General features: G+C 31.9%; 1 pseudogene; it reads left to right on the forward strand.

The window, feature by feature from the left end:
• Nucleotides 1-10,232: 10,232 nt before the first annotated feature.
• LOC135320139 (small ribosomal subunit protein eS21-like) lies at nucleotides 10,233-10,536 on the forward strand (annotated as a pseudogene).
• The last annotated feature ends 1,448 nt before the right edge of the window (nucleotides 10,537-11,984 follow it).

The raw sequence follows: 11,984 nt of genomic DNA on the forward strand, positions 1-11,984 counted from the left end.
GATAATTTCATGTGTGGACAAATAATAAAAATACATACAATATATTCAAAATATTTACTTGATGTATAATTTAGTAATCAATTATAATTACAGTTTCTTCCCTTAGAACTGTGAAAATTAATGTCTTTTTTGTTGTTTTTAACTTTATTTTATGTATATATGTATGTATGTATGTATGTATTTATTATTGACATATAGTCAGTTACAATGTGTAAATTTCTGGTGTACAGCATAATGTCCCAGTCATGCATATATATATATATATATATATATATATATATATATATATATATATATATATATACACACACATATTCATTTTAATATTCCTTTTCATTAAAGGTTATTACAAGATATTGAATATATTTCCCTGTGCTATACAGAAGTAATTTTTTTATCTATTTTTATATATAGTAGTTAGTATTTGCAAATCTGTAACTCCCAAATTTATCCCTTCTCACAACTTTTCCCCCAGTAGCCATAAGATTGTTTACTATGTCTGTGAGTCTGTTTCTGTTTTGTAGATGAGTTCATTAGTGTCTTCTCTCTTTTTAGATTCCACATGTGAGTGATATCATATGGGTTTTTTTCTATTTGGCTTACTTCACTTAGAATGATAATCTCCAGATCCATCCATGTTGCTCCAAATGGTATTATTTTATTCTTTTTTTATGGCTGAGTAGTATTCCATTGTATAAATACACCACAACTTCTTTGTCCAGTCTTCTGTCAATGGACATTTAGGTTGTTTCCATGTCTTGGCTATTGTAAATAGTGCTGCTATGAACATTGGGGTGCATGTTATCTTTTTGAATTAGAGTTCCCTCTGGATATGTGCCCAGGAGTAGGATTGCAGGATCATATGGTAAGTCTATTCTTAGTTTTTTGAGGAATCTTCATACTGTTTTCCATAACGGCTACACCAAACTACATTCCTACCAACAGTGTATGGAGGGTTCCCTTTTCTCCACAGCCTCTCCAACATTTATCATTTGTAGACTTTTGAAAGATGGCTATTCTGACTGGTATGAAGTGATACTTTGTAGCTTTGATTTGCATCTCTCTGATAACTAGTGATATTGAGCATTTTTTTCATGTGCCTATTGGCCATTTGTATGTATTCATTGGAGAATTGCTTGTTTAAGTCTTCTGCCCATTTTTGGATTGGGTTGTTTGTTTGTCTTTTATTAAGGTTATATGAGCTATTTATATATTCTGGAAATTAACCCTTGTCAGTCTCGTTTTTGCAAATCTTTTCTCCCATTCCGTAGGTTGTCTTTTTGTTTTGCTTATGGTTTCCTTTGCTGTGCAAAAGCTTATAAGTTTAATTAGGTGCCATTTGTTAATTTTTGCTTTTATATCTATTGCCTAGGTAGACTGCCCTAGGAGGACATTGCTGAGATTTATGTCAGATAATGTTTTCTCTATGTTTTCTTCTAAAAGGCTTATAATGTCTTTTCTTATGTTTAAGTCCTTAAGCCATTTTAAGTTTATTTTTGTATATGGTGTGAGGGAGTAATCTAACTTCATTGATTTACATGCAGCTGTCTGGCCTTCCCAACACCATTTGCTGAAGAGACTGTCTTTACTCCATTGTATATTCTTGCCTCCTTTGTCAAAGGTTAGTTGACCAAAAGTCTGTATGTTTGTTTCTGGGCTCTCTATTCTGTTTCATTGATCCATATATCTGTTTTTGTACCAATACCATGCTGTTTTGATTACTGTAGCTCTGCAGTATTTTCTGAAGTCTGAGAGGATTCCTCCAGCTTCATTCTTTTTCTTCAGTATTGCTCCAGCAATTCTGAATCTTTTGTGATTCCATATGAATTTTAGGATTATTTGTCCTAGTTCTGTGAAAAATGTCCTGGTAATTTGATAAGGATCACATTAAATCTGTAGATAGCTTTGGGTAGTATGGCCATTTCAACAGTAATTCTTCCAATCCAAGAACATGGGATATCTTTCCATTTCTTTAAGTCATCTTTAATTTCCTTAGTCAGTGTTTTGTAGTTCTCCATGTATAAGTCTTTCACTTCCTTGGTCAGATTTATTGGAAAAGTATTTTTTTTGGGGGGATGCAATTTTAAAAGAAATTGTTTCTTTACTTTCCTTTTCTGATATTTCATTGTTAGTGTAAAGAAATGCAACTTATTTCCATATGTTAATCTTGTGTCCTGCTACCTTGATGAATTCTTTTATCAGCTCTAGTAGTTTTTGTGTGGAGCATTTAGGGTTTTCTCTATATAGTATCATTTCATCCACATATAGTGGCAATTTTATCTCTTCTCTTCCAATTTGAATTCCTTTTATTTCTTTCTCTTGCCTGACTGCTGTGGCTAGGACTTCCAGGACTATGTTGAATAGGAGTGGTGAGAGTGGGCATCCTTGTCTTGTTCCAGATTTTAGCAGGAAGGCTTTCAACTTTTCACCATTGATTATTTTGCTGGCTGTAGGTTTGTCATAAATAGCTTTCATTATGTTGAGATATGTTCCCTGTATACCAACTTTGGTAAGTTTTTGTCATAAATGGGTGTTGAATTTTATCAAATGCTTTTTCTGCATTTATTGAGATGATCATGTGATTTTGTCCTTTCTCTTACTGTTGTGGTGTATCTCTTTGATTGATTTGCATATGTTGAACCATCCTTGTGTCCCTAAGATGAACCCAACTTGATCATGGTGTATAACCTTTTTTATGTGTTGTTGGATTCTGTTTGCTAATATTTTCTTGAGGATTTTTTATCTGTGTTCATCAATGATAATTGGCATATAGTTTTCTTTTTTGGTAGTGTCTTTGTATAGCTTTGGTATCAGGGTGATTGTGGCTTCATAGAATGAGTTTAGGAGTATTCCCTCCTCTTCAATCTTTTGGAAGAGTTTGAGAAGGATCAGTATGAGCTCTTCTTTGTATGTTTGATAGAATTCCCCAGTGAAGCCATCTGGTCCTGGACTTTTGTTTGCATGGAGGTTTCTTATTACTGATTTTATTTCACTTCTAGTGAGTGGTCTACTTAAATGATCTATTTCTTCTTGATTCAGTTTTGGTGGACTGTATGTTTTTAGAAACTTGTCTGTTTCTTCTAGGTAGTCCAATTTATTGCCATAATCATTGTTCATAGTATTCTCTTATTTTTTTTATATTTCTGGAGTATTGGTTGTAATTTCTCCATTTTATTTCTTATTTTGTTTATTTGTACCACAACTTCTTTATCCAGTCATCTTTTGATGGACATTTAGTTTGCTTCCATGTCTTGGCTACTGTATATAGTACTGCTCATGTTTCATACTTTGATTAGCAAAGTATATTTGGCATGTGTGGGCAGAGTCTTATCTATTGCATTATAAAAGAGTTATATCTTCTGCCAATCATTTTTTCATTTTTAATTAGCTGAAATTAATAGTTAAGAAAGCAAAGTTTCTAAAATATTAAGGAGAAATGGATAAAAGATAAATTAGACATTAAAAAATTGTATCAAACATACTTTGTCCTACCATGAATAAAACTTTTTCAGCTCAACATTTTTTTTCTTAGTAATTGTTCTTCTGCCTTTTTAGTGTTACCTCTATATAATGTCAATATTTATTTCAAGTTGTTTGGCAGTTACCTGATTAACTCTAAAATATGCACTTATATCTGTATTGTTCGAATTATCAATATCAATTCTGGTTATTTCACTGATTCCCCACTGTTGAAAGATGAAGAATTCAGCTCCTTTTCCCTTCTCCTGTCTCCAAATCTCAGTCCTTTTGAAAATGTTAATGCTCATATTAGTAACGTTTATAACATGGCATACACTTAGGTCTTTATTTCTTAAATAACAACTTTAGACAGCATCTCTTGATTTCCCACTTTGTAAGATATGTTTTCTCTACTTCTTCCCATTGTACCTTTGAATTCTGTGGGCTTTATAATACATTTTATATTTATAGTTACTGCAGCAACTTTACCCCTTATAATAAGCAGTATGTTCATATAAATACAGAGTTATAATAAAATATTGCATAATCCTAGAGGACATCTGTCAGTATTTTTTTCAGAGAGATTCTACATGTATTAAACTTTCTAAGTCTTTGCTTACTTAAAAATACCTGTTTTTCTCACACATAATTGATAATTTAGTAGTATAGAATTTCTAGCCCCTTCCTCTGAGTCTGGACTTGGTCTGCAGTAAAATATCTATTGGCATATTTTTTGCACATTTTATAATTGAATTTTTTATTATGCTGAAACATATATGAAAGAAATTTAAACAATTAAAAGTGTAGAGTTAAGTGGTATTACATACATTCACAATGCTGTGCAACCATTATCATGATCCATTTTTCAGAAATTTTTGATCATCCTAAACAGAAACTCTGTATTCATTAAGCAAGTCCCCATTACCTCTCTCCACAGACCCTGGAAACTTTTTGTCTCTGTGAAGTTGACTTTTCTAGGTACCTCATATAAGTGGAATCATACAATACTTATCTTTTTATATCTGGCTAATTTCACTTAGCACAATGTTTTCAAGGTTCATCCATGTTGTAGTATACATCAGAATTTAACCCTTTTTAAAATTGAATAATATTCTTTTTTATGTATATACTACATATTATTTATTTATATGTTGACAGACACTTGAATTGTTTTCACCATTTGATTATTGTGAGTAATGCTGCTACGAACATTAGTGTGCAAGTATCTGAGCCCATAACTTTAATTCTATTGGGTAGATACCTAGAAATGGAATTCTACATTTAAATTTGTTTTTCATTTTCTGTTTTTTTAACCTTTTTTATTGAGTCATAGTCATTTTACAATGTTGTGTCAAATTCCAGTGTAGAGAAAAATTTTTCAGTTATACATGAACATACATATATTCACTGTCACATTTTTTTTTCACTATGAGCTACCACAAGATCTTGTATATTTTTTCCTGTGGTATACAGTATAATCTTGTTTATCTATTCTGCATATGCATGTCAGTATCTACAAATTTTGAACTCCCAGTCTGTCCCTTCCTACCCTCCTTCTCTGTTTAAATTTTTAAGGAACTGTCATGCTGTTTTCCACAATGACTGCACCATATTACATTCTCACCAGCAATGCACCAGAGTTTCAAGTTTTCCACGTTTTCACCAAACTTATTTTCCATTTTTTAAATAATAGCCATCCTAATGAGTATGAAGTAGTACCTCATAGAGGCTTTGATTTTCCATTTTCCTAATATAACTAGTGATACTGAACATCTTTACATGTACTTCTTGGCCATTTATCTATCTTCTTTGGAGAAGTCTATTCATATCCTTTGTACATTTTCAATTGGACTGTTTGATTTTTGGTTGTTGTTGAGTTCTAACAGTTTTTGAATGTTATGTACACTAAGCCTTTAACAGATGTATTATTTGCAGATATTTTCTCTCATTCTGCAGGGGTTTTTTTCACTCTCTTGATGGTGACTTTTGATGCATAAAGTTTTTAATTTTGATGAAGTGCAATTTATTGAATTTTTCCTTTTGTCACCAGTGCTTTTGGTGTCATCTAAGAAATAATCATAAAATCAAAATACTATAAAATCTTTCTCCTGTGTTTTCCTCTAACAGTTTCACAGTTTCTGCACTTATGTTTAGGCCTTTAGTACATTTTCAGTTAATTTTTGTTATATGGCATAAAGGGTCCAACTTCATTTGTTTGCACGTGGATATCCAGTTTTCTCAGCACCATATGTTGAGAAGACTACATTGGTCTTGGCACCCTTGCCAAAAATCAATGCAAAAGTTTATTTCTGGACTTTTTGTTCTGTTCCATTGGTCTGTATGGCTGTGTTTATGCCAGTACCATAGTGTTTTTAATAATAATACATTTTTTAGTTTTTTAATTCTTAGTTTTTATTGAAGTGTAGTCAATTTATTATGTTAGTTTCAGGTGTACAGAAAAACTATTCAGTTATGCATATACTTACACACATATGTATATATTTTCAGGGTTTTTTTTTTTTTGTATTATGGCTCATTACAAGAAATTGAATTTAGTTCCCTGTGCTATACAGTAGGTCCTTGTTGTTGAGAGTTTGGGATTAGCCATACCAGTGTTTTGATTACTTTAGCTTTGTAGTAAATTTTGAAATCAGAGAATGGGAGACCTCCAACTTTATTTTTCTTTTTCAAGATTGTTTTTCATTGTCAAGATTCAGGTTCCCTTGATAGTCCATGTGAATTTTAAAATGGGTTTTCCTATTTCTGCAAGAAATACTGTAAGAAGTTTGATAAGGGTTGAATTGAACCTGTAGATTGCTTTGAGTAGTATTGTTATTTTAACAACTTTAAGTCTTCCAATCCATGAACAAGGGATGTACTTCCATTTATTTATGTCTTTTAAAATTTCTTCCCGCAATGCTTTATAAGTTTTAGTATACAAGATTTTTTTTTCTCCTTACTTAAACTTATTCTTGTTTTACTCATTTGATGCTATTGTAAATGGAATTGTTTTCTTAGTTTGCTTTTGTGAATGTTCATTTTTAGGGGAAAGAAGCACAAAACTGATTTTTGCATGTTTTGTATCCTGCAATAATTGCTGAATTCATTTATTAGCTCTAACAATTCTTTCATGGAGTGTATAGAATTTGCTACATATAGTAGCCAAGTCATATGTGAAAAGGATAATTTTACTTATTTATTTCTAGTTCAGATGGCTTTTATTCATTTTTCTTGCTGAATATGTCTGCCTAGACTATTTATTACTATGTTCAGTAGAAGCGGCAAAACCAGACATCCTTGTCTTTTTCCTGTTTTAGGGGAAATCTTTCAGTAGTTCAACATTAAAAATGATGTTAGCTGTGAGTTTCTCATATATGGCCTTCATCGTGCTGAAGGAGTTTCCTTCTATTCCACTTTACTAAATTTTTAAGACTTTTTTTTAGAGCAGCTTTAGGTTCACAACTTAATTGGGGGGAAGGTACAGAAGTTTTCCATATATACCCTGACCCTACACATGCAAATTCTTCTTCATTGTCAATATCCCCCACCAGAGTGTTATACTTGTTATAACTGATAAACCTACACTAGCACATCATAATCACCCAAAGTCCATAGTTTACCATAGCGTTCAATCTTGGTGTTGTACATTGTATGGATTTGGAGAAATCTATAATGGCTTGTATCCATCATTATAGAAACATACAGAGTATTTTCACATCTTAAAAAGCCACTGTGATCCACCTAATCATCTCTCCCCTCTACTCCCAACCCCTGGCAATCACTGATTTTATTCCCTCCATAGTTTTGCTTTTTATAGGTGAAATATGTTATAGTATATAGCTTTCTCAGGTGAGAGTCTTTCACTTATTAATATGCATTTAATGTTCCTCTGTGTCTTTTCACAGCTTCATAGTTCAATTGTTTTTAGTGCTGAAAAATATTCCATTGTCTGGATATACTACACTTTTCCTATCTATTTAACCACTGAAGAACATCTTGGTTGCTTTCAAGTTTTACAAATTATAAATAAAGCTGCTATAAATATCTGTAATATCTGTGTTCAGGTTGTTATGTGGACATAACTTTTCAATTCCTTTGGGTAAATACCAAGGAGTGTAATTCTTTGATCATATCATAAGAGTATGTTTAGTTTTGTAAGAAACTGCCAAACTGTCTTTCAGTGTGGCCGTACCATTTTACAGTCCCACCAGCATTGAATATGTGTTCTTATTGCACTACATTTCCACCAGCATTTGCTGTTGTCAGTGTTCCAAATTTTGAGCATTCTAAAAATGCATAATGGTATCTGATTGTTGTTTAATTTGTATTTTTCTGATGACATATGATGTAGAGCATCTAAACTGCCCAAATCAAGAGAGAGGAATGAATATCCAGATCCATGAAGCCTCCCAAACCCCAAACAGACTAAACATAAATAGATCTGAGACATTATAATCAAATTGTCAAAAATCAAAGACAAATATTTTTGAAAGCAGCAAGAGAAAAAAATCATCTACAAGAGAACCCCCTCCCATAAAACTATTAGGGGATTATTCATTAGAAACCTTGTAGGTAAGGAGAGAATGAAATGATATATTCAAAGAGTTGAAAGAAAGAAATACTGTCATCCAAGAATATTGTACCAGGAAAAGATGTCCTTCAGAAATGAAGGAGAGATAATGATTTTCTCAGATAAACAGAAGCTGAGGAAGTACATCACCACTAGACCTGCCTTACAAAAAATACTAAAGGGAATTCTTCAATTTGAGACAAAAAGATGCTAAGAACTTGAAATTGTGTGAAAGTATAAATTCACTGTAAGAGTAAGGTCAAATTCAGTATATTCTCATACTGTTATGGTTGTGTATAAATCACTTTTAACTTTAGTATAAAATTTAATATATAAAAGTATTAAAAATAATTATAGCTACAATAATTTATTAATGAATAAACAATATTCAAAGATATAGATTGTGACATCAATAGTATAAAATGTGGAAGAAGGAGAAAATTAAAGTGTGGATGTTTATATGCAGTTGAAATCAAATTGTTATTTTCTTAAAATATTCTGTTATAAGTATAAAATGTTTTATATAACCCTCATGGTAACCACGAAGAAAACACCATAGTAAATATCATAGATAAAGAGAAAGGAATCAAAGCACACTACTACTACAAAAAAATTTATCATTCATAAAGGAGAACACCAAGAAAGGAAGAAAGGAACTAAGAAAGTACAAAAGAATCAGAAAGCAATCAACAGAATGGCAATAGTAAGTCCTTACCTATAAGTAAACTTGAATGAATTAAATTCCCAATCAAAAGACATAGACATAGACATAGAATAGCTGAATGATTTTTTTAAAGATCCAAGGTTACACTGCCTACAAGAGAATCAATTTAGCTTTAAGGACACATATAAGCTAAAAGTGAAAGGATGGAAAAAGATATTTCTTGGAAAAAAAGAGAGCAGAGGTGGCTGTAATTATATCAGATAAAAAAACTTTAAGTGAAAAAAAAAGCAGATAAAAAGGTCATTATAAATGATAAAGAGGTCAATTCATTAACAGGATAAAATAATTGTAAATGTGTATGTACCCAATATTGGAGCACCTAACTATATTGAGCAAATAAAAATCTAAAGAGAGAAATAAACAACACTACAATAATAGAAGGGGACTTCAATAACCCTCTTTCAATAATGAATAGATAATTTAGATAGAAAACCAACAAGGAAACACTGGACATGAACTACATTTTAGACAAATGAACTTAAAGACATATACAGAACACTCTATCCAATAGCAATCGAATACACATTCTTCTCAAGTGCACATGAAACCTTCTCCAGAATAGATTGTATGTTAGGTCATAAAACAAGCCTTAACAAATTTAAGAAGATTGAAATCATGCCAAGTGTCTTTTTCAACAACAATCATATGAAACTAGAAATTAAAAGTAAAAGAAAAATGGAAGATTTACAAATATATGGAAATTAAGCAACATGCTGTTGAACAACCAATAGGTGAAAAAAGAAACAAAAAGAGAAATAAAATACATCATGAAACAAATGAAAATGGGAACATGACATACCAAAACATATGGGATGCAGCAAGCAATTCTGAGAGAAATTCATAGCAAGAAATGCCTACATTAAGAGAAATATCAAATAAACAACCTAATTTTATACCTCAAGACACTAGAAACAGAAGAAAAAACAAATCCCAAGGTTAGCAGAAGGAAAGAAAGAACAAAAACAGCAGAAATTAATGAAATAGACCAAGAAAACAGTAGAAAAGATCCATGAAACTAAATTTTGATTTATGAAAAGAATAGCACATTTGACAAACTACCTAGACTAAGAAAAAAAAGAAGATGCAAATAAATAAAATCAGAAATGAAAGAGGAGAGTCATTACAACTGATGCCACAGAAATGCAAAGGATTATTAGAGAATACTGTGTACAATGAGACAAAAAAAACTGGATGATCTAAAAAACAAAAAGGATAAACCTACCAAAACTGAATCATGAAGAAATCAAAAACCTATAGAGACCTATAATGAGTAAGAAGATTGAAGCAGTGACCAAAACATACAAAGAAAAGCCCAGGACCTGATAGCTTAACTACCACAGCTAGAAATATGACAATTACTACAGGAAAAAATCTCATTGTTAGAGGCAAACATAGAGTAAAGTAATAGATCAAACACTTATAAAGCTAGTAGAAAACTTTCTGTGCTCTCATTATGCTGCAATCAGGCATGCCCTTGTCATGCAGAAAGACACCAGCGAGTTCATGGACCTGTACATGCCGCAGAAATACTCTGCCAGCAACCACATCATTGATGCCAAGGACTATGCGTCCACCTAGATGAACGTGGCTGAGATTGACAAGGTGACAGGCAGGCTTAATGGCCAGCTTAAAACCTATGCTATCTGTGGGGTCATTTGCAGAATGGGTGAGTCAGATGACTCCATTTTCCAACTGGCCAAGGCCAATGGCATCATCTCAAAGAACTTCTGAAACTAGAGAGGATCATGGATGTAGAATATTTGTCATAAATAAACAGTGAAACCCTCCCCCCGCAGAAAAAAGGCTAGTAGAAAGGTTTAAAAAAAAAACAATAAAATTAACTATATGCACAATATGTAGTTAAAGGATACACAAAACAAAAATATGTAAAATATGATGTCAAAAATATTAAACTTGATGATGGGGGTCAGGAAAGCTACAGTGTTGTTATAATGTGCTTGAACTTAAAGATCACCAACTTAAAATAATTACATGTATACATAGATTGTTATATATGAACTTCAGGGTAACCACAGAGGCAAAACCTATAATAGATATACATACACACACATGAAAGGAATCCAAAAATAACACTAAATATAGTCATCAAATCATGGAGGAAAAGACCAAAACAAGAAGAAAGGAACAAAAATGAACTATTAAAAAAAAAAACCCTGAAAGCAATATAAAAATAGCAATAAGTACATGCCTATCAATAATTACTTTAAATGTAAATGGAATAAACTTTCCAATCAAAAGACATGGAATGAATGAATGGACAAAAGAACAAGATCCATCTGTACACAGCCTACAATAGACTCACGTCAAATCTAAAGATGCCCACAGACTGAACATGAATGGATGGAAAAAGGTATTCCATGCAAATGGAAATGAAATGAAAACTGTGATAACAACACTTATGTCAGACAAAATAGCTTTTAAAACAAAAACCATAACAAGAGACAAAGAAGGACATTGCATAATGATAAAAGGATTAATCCAACAAGAAGATATAACAATTGTAAACATACATGCACCAAATTTAGGAGCACCTAAATGCATAAAGCAAATGTTAACAAACATAAGGGAGAAATTGACAGTAAAACAAGTACCTAACAACACCCCACTTACACCAAAGGACAGATCATCCATTCAGAAAATCAATAAGGAAACACTGGCCTTAAATGACACATTAGACTAGATGTACTTTATATATAAACATTTTATCCAGAGGAAGCAATATACACATTATTTTCACATACATGTAGAGCATTCCCCATGATATATCTGGTAGGCCACAAAACATGTCTCAGTATATTTCAGAAGATTGAAATCATATCAAGCATCTTCTCTGACAACAAGTGTATGACACTAGAAGTCAACTACAAGAAAAAAACCACAACACCAATATCTGAAAGCTAAGCAATATGCTACTGAACAGCCAAGGGGTCAAGGAAGAAATAAAGAGGAAATTTTAAAAAATACCTGGAGACAAATGAAAATGGAAACACAATTATTCAAAATCTATAGTATGCAACAAAAGCAGTTTTAAGAGAAAAGTTTAAGGTAATGCAAACCTACTTCAGGAAAGAAGACTCTCAAAAAACAATATAATCTGACACCTAAAGGAACAAGAAAGAAAAACAGAATTAGTACAAGGAAAAATATAAGGATCAGAGGAGAATAAATAAAATAGAGACTGAAAAAATAGAAATGATCAGTGATTCTAAA

The sequence above is a fragment of the Camelus dromedarius genome, chromosome X (assembly GCF_036321535.1).
Source record: "Camelus dromedarius isolate mCamDro1 chromosome X, mCamDro1.pat, whole genome shotgun sequence".
NCBI classification, from domain to species: domain Eukaryota; kingdom Metazoa; phylum Chordata; class Mammalia; order Artiodactyla; family Camelidae; genus Camelus; species Camelus dromedarius.